At 37.4% G+C, this 13436-nt stretch overlaps 1 long non-coding RNA gene across 1 annotated transcript in view; it reads right to left on the bottom strand.

The window, feature by feature from the left end:
• The window catches only part of LOC138371935 (uncharacterized), a 34181-nt gene extending 21038 nt beyond the window's left edge, over window positions 1–13143 (bottom strand). Inside the window, exon 1 of the long non-coding RNA XR_011230576.1 lies at window positions 13092–13143. This is a non-coding gene — a long non-coding RNA (uncharacterized lncRNA). The remainder of the gene's footprint in view (window positions 1–13091) is intronic.
• Window positions 13144–13436: the final 293 nt, after the last annotated feature.

Raw genomic sequence — 13436 nt, 5'->3', positions numbered from 1 at the left:
AATTTTAAGGAGGTAAATACTTGCAAAATTATAGACAAAAAATGATAACAGATTACATGAAATGAAAAAAAGATGAGAGAAAATTGTAGGTACAGTATATTAAAGCACATAGGTAGCTAAGATTGATTGCAATGACAGCTTGAATGGTAGTTGGCAAAAAAAAAAAATTGGTAGGCACAATACAGCAGAAACAATATAAGATTGGTTGCAATGACAGCTTGAATGGTAGTTGAACAAAAATTGGTAGTCACAATACAGCATATGGCTAGCACATAAAAGAAGACAGCAATGAACACAATGATAAGGTTGTTTGATATTACATAAAAATTAGGAGATTGGGTAACACTAGGTACAGAGCAAATTTAAAGCTCAGTGTAGGAAACTAAGAATATGAAGTTAGGTACTTTTTGGTTTTGCTTTTAAATAAGGCAAAAGTTTTACAGTTTTTCAATTCATATATATATATATATATATATATATATATATATATATATATATATATATATATATATATATATATATATATATATATATATATATATATATATATATATATTATAAATGTCAAGTTTTTCCCTGAGTGCTCTGTGTTCCCTTCTCTGAGGCTGTGGGTCCCTATAATTGCACCAGTGGTGGTACCCCCCTATATATATTTAAAAAAAAAAAAAAAAAATATATATATATATATATACAGCGGTACCTCGCATAACGATCGCCCCAAAAGACGAACATTTTGGGTAACGAACGGCCCGATCGGCGTCAAATCGTCCCGTATGACGAACGCTGGTTTGAGTAACGTCAACACCACATGGTGGGGTCACGCTGCTTCTTGCACATTCTCAGACGCCTCCGACGATGCACATAAATTATGTTGTTCTTGTTTAAAGATGCTAATGATGCTGGGATATAAAGGGGTGACTGCTGAGATGTTGCAAAGCATTGACGTTTTTGTAGAAAAAAGAAATGAAATTTCTGATATACAACAAATGTCAAAAAGGTTTGCTCGGTTTTTAGCAGGTAGGCTGCTCCATTATAACAATCCTTCTTCATTTCAAATGTGTTCCATTGTTTTGTATTTGTCATTTACGTCTCAATAATGGAGCAGCCTACCTTACATACAATGAACCATTATGACATTGTCCTTTCTTCAAATGTGTTCAATATTTATTTTCCATTTGTCTTATAGCAAAAGGTTCGTTCGGTGGTCGGCAGGTAGGCTGCTCCATGTTTCTTACATAAAAAATACGTAAATAATAAAAAAATGAAGAATTTTGAAAACATGAACAAATGTCAAAAAGGTTTGTTCGGTGGTCTACAGGTAGGCTGCTCCATGTTTCTTAAATAAAAAAAAAAATAAAACGAAAAAATAAAAGAACTGTTGAAACAATTTGAAAAATGACATATGCCATAAAGGTTCGTTCAGTGTTTGTCGGGTAGGCTGCTCCATTATTGAGACGTAAGTGACAAATACAAAACAAATGGAACACTTTTGAAACAAAGAAAGATCGTCATAATGGAGCAGCCTACCCAACAAACACTGAACGAACCTTTTGCTATAACGAATATGAAAGACAAGGGCTGCTGGCTGGGTTAGTACTGCGTGAGCAACCATTTGTGGCACACGTGCCTCTCCCAAACACCTGTACGACACGGTGTTGAAAGATTGCGCTCAGTTGGTGAAATTCAGACCTTATTGTTTGAAGAACATAAGGGTCATAATATTGGTGAAGCTAGGCGCAATAAGGACTTAGCACAACAGTCGGATGCCAGTGATACAGCACCTATGAGGATGATACAGCGAGCGTATCCAGGTGTAGCTCTGAGCCCCACCCTTGCCATCTCTAATTTATATAGATGATACATAGAAGAATCGTTTTCTGCCTTCAATGATGATGCATCTGATACAAGTAGCATAGATGAACAGTGTTAGCGGCTTTCATGGTAGTGTTTTCCATAGATATTTTCAAGAAAACCTGAATCTCTTCCTGACTGACGGACACTCTTTGAGGCTAGCTGAATCTCTTCCTGTGTGGGACCTTACACAGCGATCTTTTCAAGACTACCTTACAAATTGAGTTTTTCCTATAATCGTCTCCATACTACCTTATGCTTTACAAGCTTAGATACATACCACCTACAAGTACTAAAGCCAAGGGTGTACATGAGTGCGTTATTTGCAAGCACACAGAACGATGAAACAGGAAGCGAAAATCTATCTGTAGCTGGTACAAGGAGAGTCGTACTGTGTACCATTGACTCCTTCGTTGATTATTACGCACCTCCAAAGTACTGAGTGTGTAATACAGTGTGTTACTGTGTAAATAGTGTGTGAAACTGTACATATTGTAATTTTAGTGAATTTTTACCACGTAATATTGTGACAATAAGCATTTATTGTGGACACTCTACTGATACATGTATCACAGTTCTGTGGAACATTATCAACGTTCTACTATATACACATTGTAAAGGTCACAAATATGCATCATATACGATAAAAGAAATAAATAAAACCGCATTGGAAATACATTGATAAAATATTTGAAAATATATTTGTGGCAACACGCGGTGCTTGAATGGCCCGCGCGACCGTGTCTGGGAGCTTCACACACGGGCGACCAGGCCCTGATGACGTCACAGCGCACCTTGTCCAAGTCCTTATTGTTAAGTAATAAGTAAGTGGGTTGTGGTTACTGCTAACTGGTGGCCAAAGTGGAATTTGGTAATTATTTTTACATAGACATGTTCAGGGAAGGTAATTTATCATTTTACAAAGAAAAATGATTTTTTGGGAACATTTGATGTCATGTAGACTGGGGAAATTTCACAATAAACACAGTGCATCAGAGTGGTTAAATGGGGACATTTGTTTTGTATGACGTCCGTTTCACATGACGAACACGGAACGGATTAAATTCGTTATTCGAGGTACCACTGTATATATATATATATATATATATATATATATATATATATATATATTTTGGTAGCAGTCTTTCTTGTAAACATATGTTGTTAAATATGATCGAAAAGGTAAGATTAATAATTCTAACACGAATTTTCTCAATATTTCTAATGTTTCTTTTCACTGTCGATGGCAATTGAAAAATCAATTCTCCAAAATTTATTTTTATTTCTAGTCTGACGCGACGCCTGAACACATTTCGTAATAACTTATTACATTTTCAAAGACTTTAGTTTACACACACAACCTGTAACCTGTAAACACTTATTATACATCCATACTTATACTCGCATTTGGGTGAGGTGATATGGTACAACAGTTTTGGGTGAGGTGAAGAAACTTGGGACAAGCACAAGACAAAACATGAAACAATGGGTATAACTTAGTTAAGAGAACATAAGAATGGAAGTAACTGCAGAGGGCCTATTGGCCCATACTTCCTCTTGATGCTTCTATATTAGTTCGGAGTCTTGAAGTGGGTAGAATATAGTTGTATATTAATTGGCTGTTGATTGCTGGTGTTGACGTTTTGATGTGTAGTGCCTCGCAGATGTCGAGCCTCCTGCTGTCGCTGTATGTATAAATGATTTTTGTGTTGTTTGTTAAGATTTCTCTGGTGATGTCTTATTGATGGGTTATGAGAAGAGATTATAATGTTCTCCATATAATATCCATAGAGGCTCCATCAAGGAACATATAATCTCTTCTCAAAACCAGACCATCACCAGAGAAATCTTAACAAACAACACAGAAATCATTGATAGATACAGCGATAGCAGGAGGCTCGACATCTGCGAGGCACTACACATCAAAACATCAACACCAGCAATCAACGGCGAATTAATACACAACTACTGTATGTTCTACCCACTTCAAGACTCCGAACCAATATAGAAGTATAGGTCAATAGGCCCTCTGTAGTTACTTCCATTCTTATGTTCTCTTATCCAAGTTATACCCATTGTTTCATGTTTTGTCTTGTGCTAGTCACAAGTTTGTTCACATCACCCAAAACTGTTGCACCATATCACCTCACCCAAATGCGAGTATAAGTATGGATGTATAATGAGTGTTTACAGGTTACAGTTGTGTGTGTAAACTAAAGTCTTTGAAAATGTAATAAGTTATTACGAAACGCGTTCAGGCGTCGCATCAGACTAGAAATAAAAATGAATTTTGGAGAATTGATTTTTCCATTACCATTGACAGTGAAAAGAAACATAAGAAATATTGAGAAAATTCGTGTTAGAATTATTAATCTTACCTTTTCGGTCATATTTAACATATATAATATATATATATATATATATATATATATATATATATATATATATATATATATATATATATATATATATATATATATATATATATATATATATACATACATATATATACACACAAGGAACATTGGGTTTGTTAGGGGTACTACATTCTTGTAAAGCTACTAGTACATGCAGCGTTTCGAGAAGGTCCTTAATCTAACGGATAATTTTAAGTAGGTAAATTGTAGTAAAATTTATAAAAAGTTGACAGATACTTTGTAAAAAAAAAAAAATGAGAGATTCCTAGGTATATTAAGCACATCCATAGCTCTGATTGATAGCATTGACAGCTATCACCAGTCGCTACATGGTGCAGAAGAATAACTGTAAATCCTAGCATTTAACTAGGCATTTCTGGAGATCCGAACCGGGGTTTCCCAAAGCAGGACAACGAGGCTAAGCAGACAGCAGCTTCCCGAGAAGGAGCTGCAAAGAAACACGTACCAGTAGGCGTGGGGATAAAAATGACAAAGGTATCCACCAAATCAACTAGGTGTTTATAGATGAATAAATCATCAGGATGAGTAGAATCAACATGACTAAGATCAAAATACTTTGTCCATGTAGCAGAACCAAATAAAGCTTGGAACGTATTAGAACTGGAAGGAATCGCGTGAGTGTGACTGTGGAGGGAGCAGCACCGAGCACCCCCAGTAAGGGGGGTGGGGACAAAGAGACCCAGTTGTTACAATGTTGTGATGAGGTGGTCATCATTGGGAGCTTGGGGCTCAACCCAGCCACAGAGGTGGGAGGGGGAGCAGATAGGGTAGTTGGGACCTGGTGGACCAAGCACTCACAAGTCAGGTAGTAGAAGAGCTCCCAAAACCCCATCAAGCAGGGAGAGTCAGGAGCTGCCTGATCTGGGACCAATGTAGTGTGGGCTACAGAGCCCAGCTTTCCATCACAATCCGACTTGGGGGCCTGGTCTCCCACCCCTAACGTCTTAGAAGTTAAAAAGAGGGTCAGATATCAGCATGTAAATGAACGAGTAAACATTTCACCAACAAACAAGGCCCCATACCCACCATGGAGCCACAATAAGAGGATAAGACAACCAACAAGCAAAGGCCACCCCCCCCAGGGGTTATCTTGAGATGATTTCGGGGCTTTTAGTGTCCCCGCGGCCCGGTCCTCGACCAGGCCTCCACCCCGCAGCCCGTGACAGCAGACTAACACCCAGGTACCTATTTTACTGCTAGGTAACAGGGGCATAGGGTGAAAGAAACTCTGCCCATTGTTTCTCGCCGGCGCCTGGGATCGAACCCAGGATCACAGGACCACAAGTCCAGCGTGCTGTCCGCTCGGCCGACCGGCTCCCCCGGTCGGTGCACTGTAGATATATGCCCTACAATCGCAACCATAGGAATCATCAGTCCGTCAAGATATAATGGAAGCTCAGCACGATATAATTGGGCTCAGCAATGAAGGAAAAGATTGACAATAAAGGTGTCCTCTTGCTCGACAATGCCGAGTACCACAGTTTTACGGGTGAGAGGGTGTGCCTCCCAAAAAACCCGGTGTCTAAACAGAAGAAAACATCTGAAAGAATAATCAAGAATTGCAAAACGTCACAAGGAAATACCTTACCCTTCTATTGTCAACCAATGTCTGTTTTTTTCTTTAAAGAGCGCTGTTTGTCGACATAATTGTATTTGTGCTGCTTTTTCATCTATGTTTTAATTTCTTGTTTTCATTCTACTCATTATGCTCAATTAGTATTAAGCTTGTCATTTAAGTTTATCATGCCCGAAACGCTTTGCGTAATAGTGGCTTTAGGCATTGTATGTACTAGCTCTACCTATAAGTCTACCAATCCTTGCAAAAATTTATTGTATGTATGTACCTTACCTAAATAAAATTGTATTGTATTGTATTGTTGAAATAGCAATTAAACAGGAGAATTGGGAAGGAAAAATTAAACTTAATAGGAAAAAGCATTCAGCACAATTAGTGAAGATGCCAACAAGAGCATTAGGATTCAAAAGGACAGAGGACACTGTCCCATGGAGCATCACACTCTAGCATCCGCCAACCAAGCCCCCTCATGATGGCAATGGGCTGGAAAGGGAGGGGGAGATGAGAAAGACGAGAGGGTGAAGAATACTGCCCAGTGTAACACCAGTGTTAATAGGTAGAGTGGGTGAATTGGAATCATTCACAGAGACATACTGAAGCCTGTCACAAAGGTAAGACTGTAGGTATTGGAGGGACTAACCTCTTACTCCGTAATGTTGTAATTTAAGAAAGTTAATGTGTTAACAGTGTAAAAAAGTCTTAATGTAGGTCAACAAATATATGAACAAGGGTACTCATTTCTTCCAAGAGCTGCATATATAAAGTTAATGATACTAATCGGTGCATGATTGGTCCTTTTTTGGGCCTCAAACCATTATGGCAAGAACTAAGTAAATTTTGTTTTGCTAAATAGGATTAAGGCTGCTTGTAGATTAACTCTTTAAAATATTTTAGACAAAATCTGCAGAGTTGATATTGGTCTATAATTGTTGACTTCAGTGAGATTGACACTTTAATGGACTAAGGTTACTCTTGCTTTTTTTTCCCCTTAGAATATCAGGAAAGGTTTGGAGTTCAAATGATTTGTTGTAGAGCAATGAAATGGCTGGAGCTAAAAATCTAGAGGTTTCTTTGAAAATTAGGGTTGGTATGTGAACATATGGTATCTGTGCATGGGGTTCATTCATCCACTGCAAATTACCTGATGCTCATCACTACCCAATTAAAATCTGCTTTCAGAACAATAAAACTGTCTTCAAACAACACACAGCCTCTCTGTTTAAATCCCTGAACATGCTAAATATACACTCGCTCTACACATTCTTTTGTGCTATTTACATGTACAAAACCTTGTTCCTAAATGCTAATCCTGATCTGAAACTCTCCATTGATAGATGTAATAGAACCCACGAGCACCACAACATAAATAAGTATCTGTTTGATATAAATTGACAGTCATGCTAATATAATTGCCAGTAAGGTTTATGTAATTCACAATCATCTTAATATAACTGCCAGTTTGGATAATATAATTGACAGAGGATTATAGAAATCAGGATAATATTATTGCTAATCAAGCTAATATAACTTTGAATCAGGCTTTTTCACCCACAGGGTTATTGATCGATGGAACTGACTACCCGCCAACGCCATAACTGCCAAAATGTGCTGAATTTCAAAATATACCTGGAAAAAATCAAGCAAAATGGGGGGGGGAAGGAAACCTTCAACAAACTGCAAGCTTCCCGTTTTTATCGAGGACACTAGGGTTAGTGGCCCTCAGGTAAATCGGGTAAAATATTATTCCAAGACAATTACAGCATAACTGATAAAGTTAGGCTAGAGTAATATAAATTTCTGGTAAATTTAGAGTGATGTAAATTTCTAGAGTAATATCAATTTAAATTTCATATTAAATTGACTAACAGTTATAAATGCCAATCTGCCTTCAATAAACTCTTCGGTGAAATATTTATAATCAAGAGTATTATTCATAAATATGCCTAAACAAAAAATATAAAATAGACATCAGTTTGCATATGAATCTGATGAGAAAATTCCTTGATTAACCTACATTTCCCTATCAATCAAATAGTCTCATCTTAAGTACGTCTCAGACTGACTTCTTCACCAGCACCAATGCTAAATAATACAATACAATACAATACAATACAATTTTATTTAGGTAAGGTACATACATACAATAAATTTTTACAAGGATTGGTTGACTTATAGGTAGAGCTAGTACATACAATGCCTAAAGCCACTATTACGCAAAGCGTTTCAGGCATGATAAACTTAAATGACAAGCTTAATACTAATTGAGCATAATGAGTAGAATGAAAACAAGAAATGAAAACATAGATGAAAAAGCAGCACAAATACAATTATGTCGACAAACAGCGCTCTTTAAAGAAGCGCTGTATTACAACAGTAATGTCCATAACTTAGCTACAGAGTATATTACATTTTAAATAAATTTTCACAGAGAACAAAAACAGAAAGCACATTGTTATTTACATAAATATGAAGAAAAACATTTAAAGCTTTGATTTATCTTTTCTAAACTAAAGAGATATTTCTATACTTATAAGCAATTTTGAATTTTCCTATAGTGACAGCTTCTCTAGTTCTTGCTTGGTCATCTAACTTTCATAAAAGAATATAATAAAATATCTTGATCTTTACCTTTCATGGTGAAGTGTATTTCTCAAACAAAATAGAATTACCTTTGAAGAACATCCAACTGACATTGTGATAGCACACTGTTAGATTAAAATTAAGTTAATATACCTGTATGTGCCTCATTATCCTTCAACATTCTCTTAATTACCTTCCACACACTAAGTGTTTAGCCTATTATCTGCATGTATCATTTTGTGCCTCTTCATATCACTAAGACGACTGAATCTCTTCAAACACTCTGGACACTCGTGAGGTTTGTCACCTGAATGCACTAACATGTGAGTCTTCATACTTCCAAGACGACTGAATCTCTTCCCACACTCTGGACACGCATGAGGTTTTTCACCTGAATGCACTAACATGTGAGCCTTCATATTTCCAAGACAACTGAATCTCTTCCCACACTCTGGACACGCATGAGGTTTTTCACCTGAATGCACTAACATGTGAGCCTTCATATTTCCACGCTCACTGAATCTTTTCCCACACTCTGGACACTCGTGAGGCTTGTCACCTGAATGCACTAACATGTGGCTTATTATATTTCCACGTACTCTAAATTTTTTGCCACACTCGGCACATTGAAAAGGTCTCTCATCCGCATGCACCATCCTGTGAGTCTTCATACTTCCAAGACGACTGAATCTCTTCCCACACTCTGGACACGCATGAGGTTTATCATCTGAATGCACTAACATGTGAGTCTTCATATTTCCAAGACGACTGAATCTTTTCCCACACTCTGGACACTCGTGAGGCTTGTCACCTGAATGCACTAACATGTGGCTTATTATATTTCCACGTACTCTAAATTTTTTGCCACACTCGGCACATTGAAAAGGTCTCTCATCCGCATGCACCATCCTGTGACGCTTCATATTTCCAAGCTCACTTAATCTCTTCCCACACTTTGGACACTCATGAGGTTTGTCACCTGAATGCACTAACATGTGGCTTATTATATTTCCACGTGCTCTAAATTTTTTGCCACACTCGGCACATTGAAAAGGTCTCTCATCCGCATGCACCATCCTGTGAGTCTTCATACTTCCAAGACGACTGAATCTCTTCCCACACTCTGGACACGCATGAGGTTTATCATCTGAATGCACTAACATGTGAGTCTTCATATTTCCAAGACGACTGAATCTTTTCCCACACTCTGGACACTCGTGAGGCTTATCACCTGAATGCACTAACATGTGGCTTATTATATTTCCACGTACTCTAAATTTTTTGCCACACTCGGCACATTGAAAAGGTCTCTCATCCGCATGCACCATCCTGTGACGCTTCATATTTCCAAGCTCACTGAATCTCTTCCCACACTTTGGACACTCATGAGGTTTGTCACCTGAATGCACTAACATGTGCCTTATTATATTTCCACGTGCTCTAAATTTTTTGCCACACTCGGCACATTGAAAAGGTCTCTCATCCGCATGCACCATCCTGTGAGTCTTCATACGTTGAAGATGCCTGAATCTCTTCCCACACTCAGGACACTCGTGAGGTTTGTCACCTGAATGCACTAACATGTGAGTCTTCATACTTCCAAGACGACCGAATCTCTTCCCACACTCTGGACACTCGTGAGGTTTATCCCCTGAATGCACTAACATGTGAGTCTTCACATCTCCAGAACGGGTGAATACCTTCGGACACTGTGGACACTGGTGAGTCTTCATCTTCTTTATGACAGGTGCAGTTTGTGTGAAGGTTTTCTCCCCCGGATGTTGGGAGAAGCGTCAAGGCTTGAGTGTTGTTTCTTAGAGTTAGACTTGATGTGAGCACTTGGCGGTCAATGGTGTTGCTTCTTCTTTATGATAGGTGCAGTTTGTGTCAAGGTTTTTCCTTAATGCTCGTGCTGGACATCACCGGCGGGTGCTGCTAAAATGGCGGCGGTTGTTTACCCTCTCATCACCTGAGCGTTCCAATGTTTTTGTCTGGTTCCACATATCATTTTTCCTACTTCTTATTTTTGTTTATAACTTATCATTTACAATTAACACTTGTATTTATATTCATGTTTTTCAATCAAAGAATGTACCTGAAATTGTTTCTTTAAACATAAAGCCACACGATTATACTTTTTGAAGGAAATAGCTCTCCCACAGTTGATGCACTACATGCGCAGAGTTGACCAACAAGTTTTTCATATTTACTTTTATTTATTTATTTATTTACATATATACAAGAAGGTACATTGGGTTTGTGAGAATACATTGGATAGTACAGTATTTACATTCTTGTAAAGCCACTAGTACGCGCAGCGTTTCAGGCAGGTCCTTAATCTAGCAGATAATTTTAAGTAGGTAATTTCTATCAGAATTGATAAATGATAAAGATACATTGCAAGAGAAAAATGAGATGAGAGAGCTTAGTAAGTATATTAAAGCACATTGTTATATTAAAGCTCTGATTGATTACATTGACAGCTTGATTAGTAATTTAAACAAGATTAATAGACACCATACAGCAGATTGACAGCACATATAAGACAGCAATGATCACAATGGTGAAGATGTTCAGATTGGGTACATAAAGATTGGGAGACTGCAGGGTAGCAAAAGTTACAGATAAACAAGATTTATAAACACCATACAGCAGATTGGCAGGACATATAAGAAGACAGCAATGATCACAATAGTAAAGATGTTCAAATTTGGAACATAAAGGTTGGGAGATTGGGTAGAAATAGATACAGTGCAATTTTAAGGCAAAAAGTGAAAAACTATGAGGATGAAATTAGGTACTTTTTAGTATTGATTTTGAATGATGTAAAAGTTGGACAGCTTTTCAATTCAGTAGGGAGTGAGTTCCATAAACTGGGTCCCTTTATTTGCATAGAGTGTTTACACAGATTAAGTTTAACTCTGGGGATATCAGAGATATTTATTTCTGGTGTGGTGATAATGGGTCCTATTACATCTGTCCAGGAAGAGTTTCAGACAAGGATTTGCATTTAAGAACAGGGTTTTGTAAATGTAGTTGACACAAGAGAATTTATGGAGTGAGATTATGTTTAGCATGTTTAGGGAGTTAAACAAGGGGGCTGTGTGTTGTCTGAAAGCAGAATTTGATATTATTCTGATAGCAGATTTTTGCTGGGTGATGATGGACTTGAGGTGGTTTGCAGTGGTTGAACCCCATGCACAGATACCATAGTTGAGATAGGGATAGATTAGTGCATAATATAGAGAGATGAGAGCAGAGTTAGGTACATAATATCTGATTTTGGAGAGTATACCAACTGTTTTAGAGACTTTCTTATCTGGTTGTAGGAGTGTTGTTTAGTTCCTAGGATAATAGATGTCATGGTATTCCAGTTGCTTTTCATGTTGCCTTTTGCTTCTAACTCTGTTGTCATTACCTATCCTCTAAACCTTACATTTGTCAGGATTAAACGGCTCTGCCAATCTTTTGACCATATTTCAGTACCCAATTTAGATCGTTCGATAGATCAATTTAGACCCCCTTGTATCATGAATCATCATACATGATGATATAATGATACACACTACTGGGTATATGCTGATGATATAATGATACACACTACTTGTTATGCTAACATGCAGAACACTCTTAACTCTGTATTAGTCTTATGTCAGGACTTAGGTTTAGTCATATCTCAGCAGAGGAAACAAAGATACTAAACGGGTGTTCACCCAGGCAGGGAGGAGCTGTTCGCAAGATGTAACTGTATGATGGCTCCCAGCTTGACTATGTTAACAGATTCAAATACCTTGGCCTTGTATTGTCCTGTTGTATTCAAACTCTGTCGTCAGTATAAAGAGAGGCTCCATAAGCCCTCTTGGAGATGTTGCAGGTTATCACTCAGGCTATGGTGCCAATGTCACAATTGTCAAAATGATGTACCTTGCATACATCAGATCTTTAGTGGATTATGCTGCACCTCTGCTTGCCTTGATGACTGAAAGAAAGCTTAAAGGGCTTGAAAACTTGCAGAACGAAGCCTTGAAGATAATCCTTGGATGCCCCTCGTACCACAAAGATACTTAACATGAGGAAGGAACTTAATATTAACTTAATAATAGAATATGAGTGCATATTCTACTGCATTACTCCTTGTAATGATCCTCATATTGTGCTTCAGTAATCCAATGTATAACCCTGAGATGTTTTCCTAATTGTACTTAGGATTCCTTGTTCATTATTGTGTATTGTTATTATTGTGTATTGTTCTGATCTGCTTTTGTGTCGAAAATTCTTGCATCATACCTGTAAAAAAAAAAATGACAATTTTACTGTAATTATCCTGCTTAAAGTCATCTGTACTTGTAAAGTAAAGCTGTAATGTACCTGTTAAACACTTTTTATCAATTTTACTCCTAATTATTTCTCTAGAACTTTGTTTGTTTAAGGATTTGCTCAAAGGTTAGTTTAAGGACTTGCCCGAAACGCTATATATAGCTAGTGGCTTTACAACATTGTAATTCCAACTTAAACTCTATGTTGTCTCTTAACCCCCAATGTACGTTCTTGTATATATATAAATAAATAAAATAAATAAAATAAATAAATAAATAAATAAATAACGAGGGATGGAGGCATTAATGCGCAGTACGTGCTTCCCTCACCTGTGACATCACAGCCTCAGCTGACGACAGCATAAACACAGGCGGCCATTTTATGTTCCATCAAGATTAAAAAAAAAAAATTTAAATTTTGCTCCGAGGGGCGAGTTTATTGAGCAGGGCCCAATGTGTTCACAATAAAATGTTATACAAGAACATATGAATAAAATGTCAAACAAGGATGCGTTAGACCGGCAACAAACAAAAAAACCTACGTCGATTAATTACCCTCGTCGTGTCAACAAAACAATAGTCATACCACGAAGATCCAATACAATGCCGTTCTCTCAAAAAGGCTTTGTGACTATTGGAGAAAACGAAAATTTTATGGCAAACATGTTCATAGTA

The sequence above is a fragment of the Procambarus clarkii genome, chromosome 37, assembly GCF_040958095.1.
Source record: "Procambarus clarkii isolate CNS0578487 chromosome 37, FALCON_Pclarkii_2.0, whole genome shotgun sequence".
In the NCBI taxonomy this organism is placed as follows: Eukaryota; Metazoa; Arthropoda; class Malacostraca; order Decapoda; family Cambaridae; genus Procambarus; species Procambarus clarkii.
The sequence above is the reverse complement of the archived record's forward strand: the minus strand, read 5'-3'. Positions and strand labels throughout refer to the sequence as shown.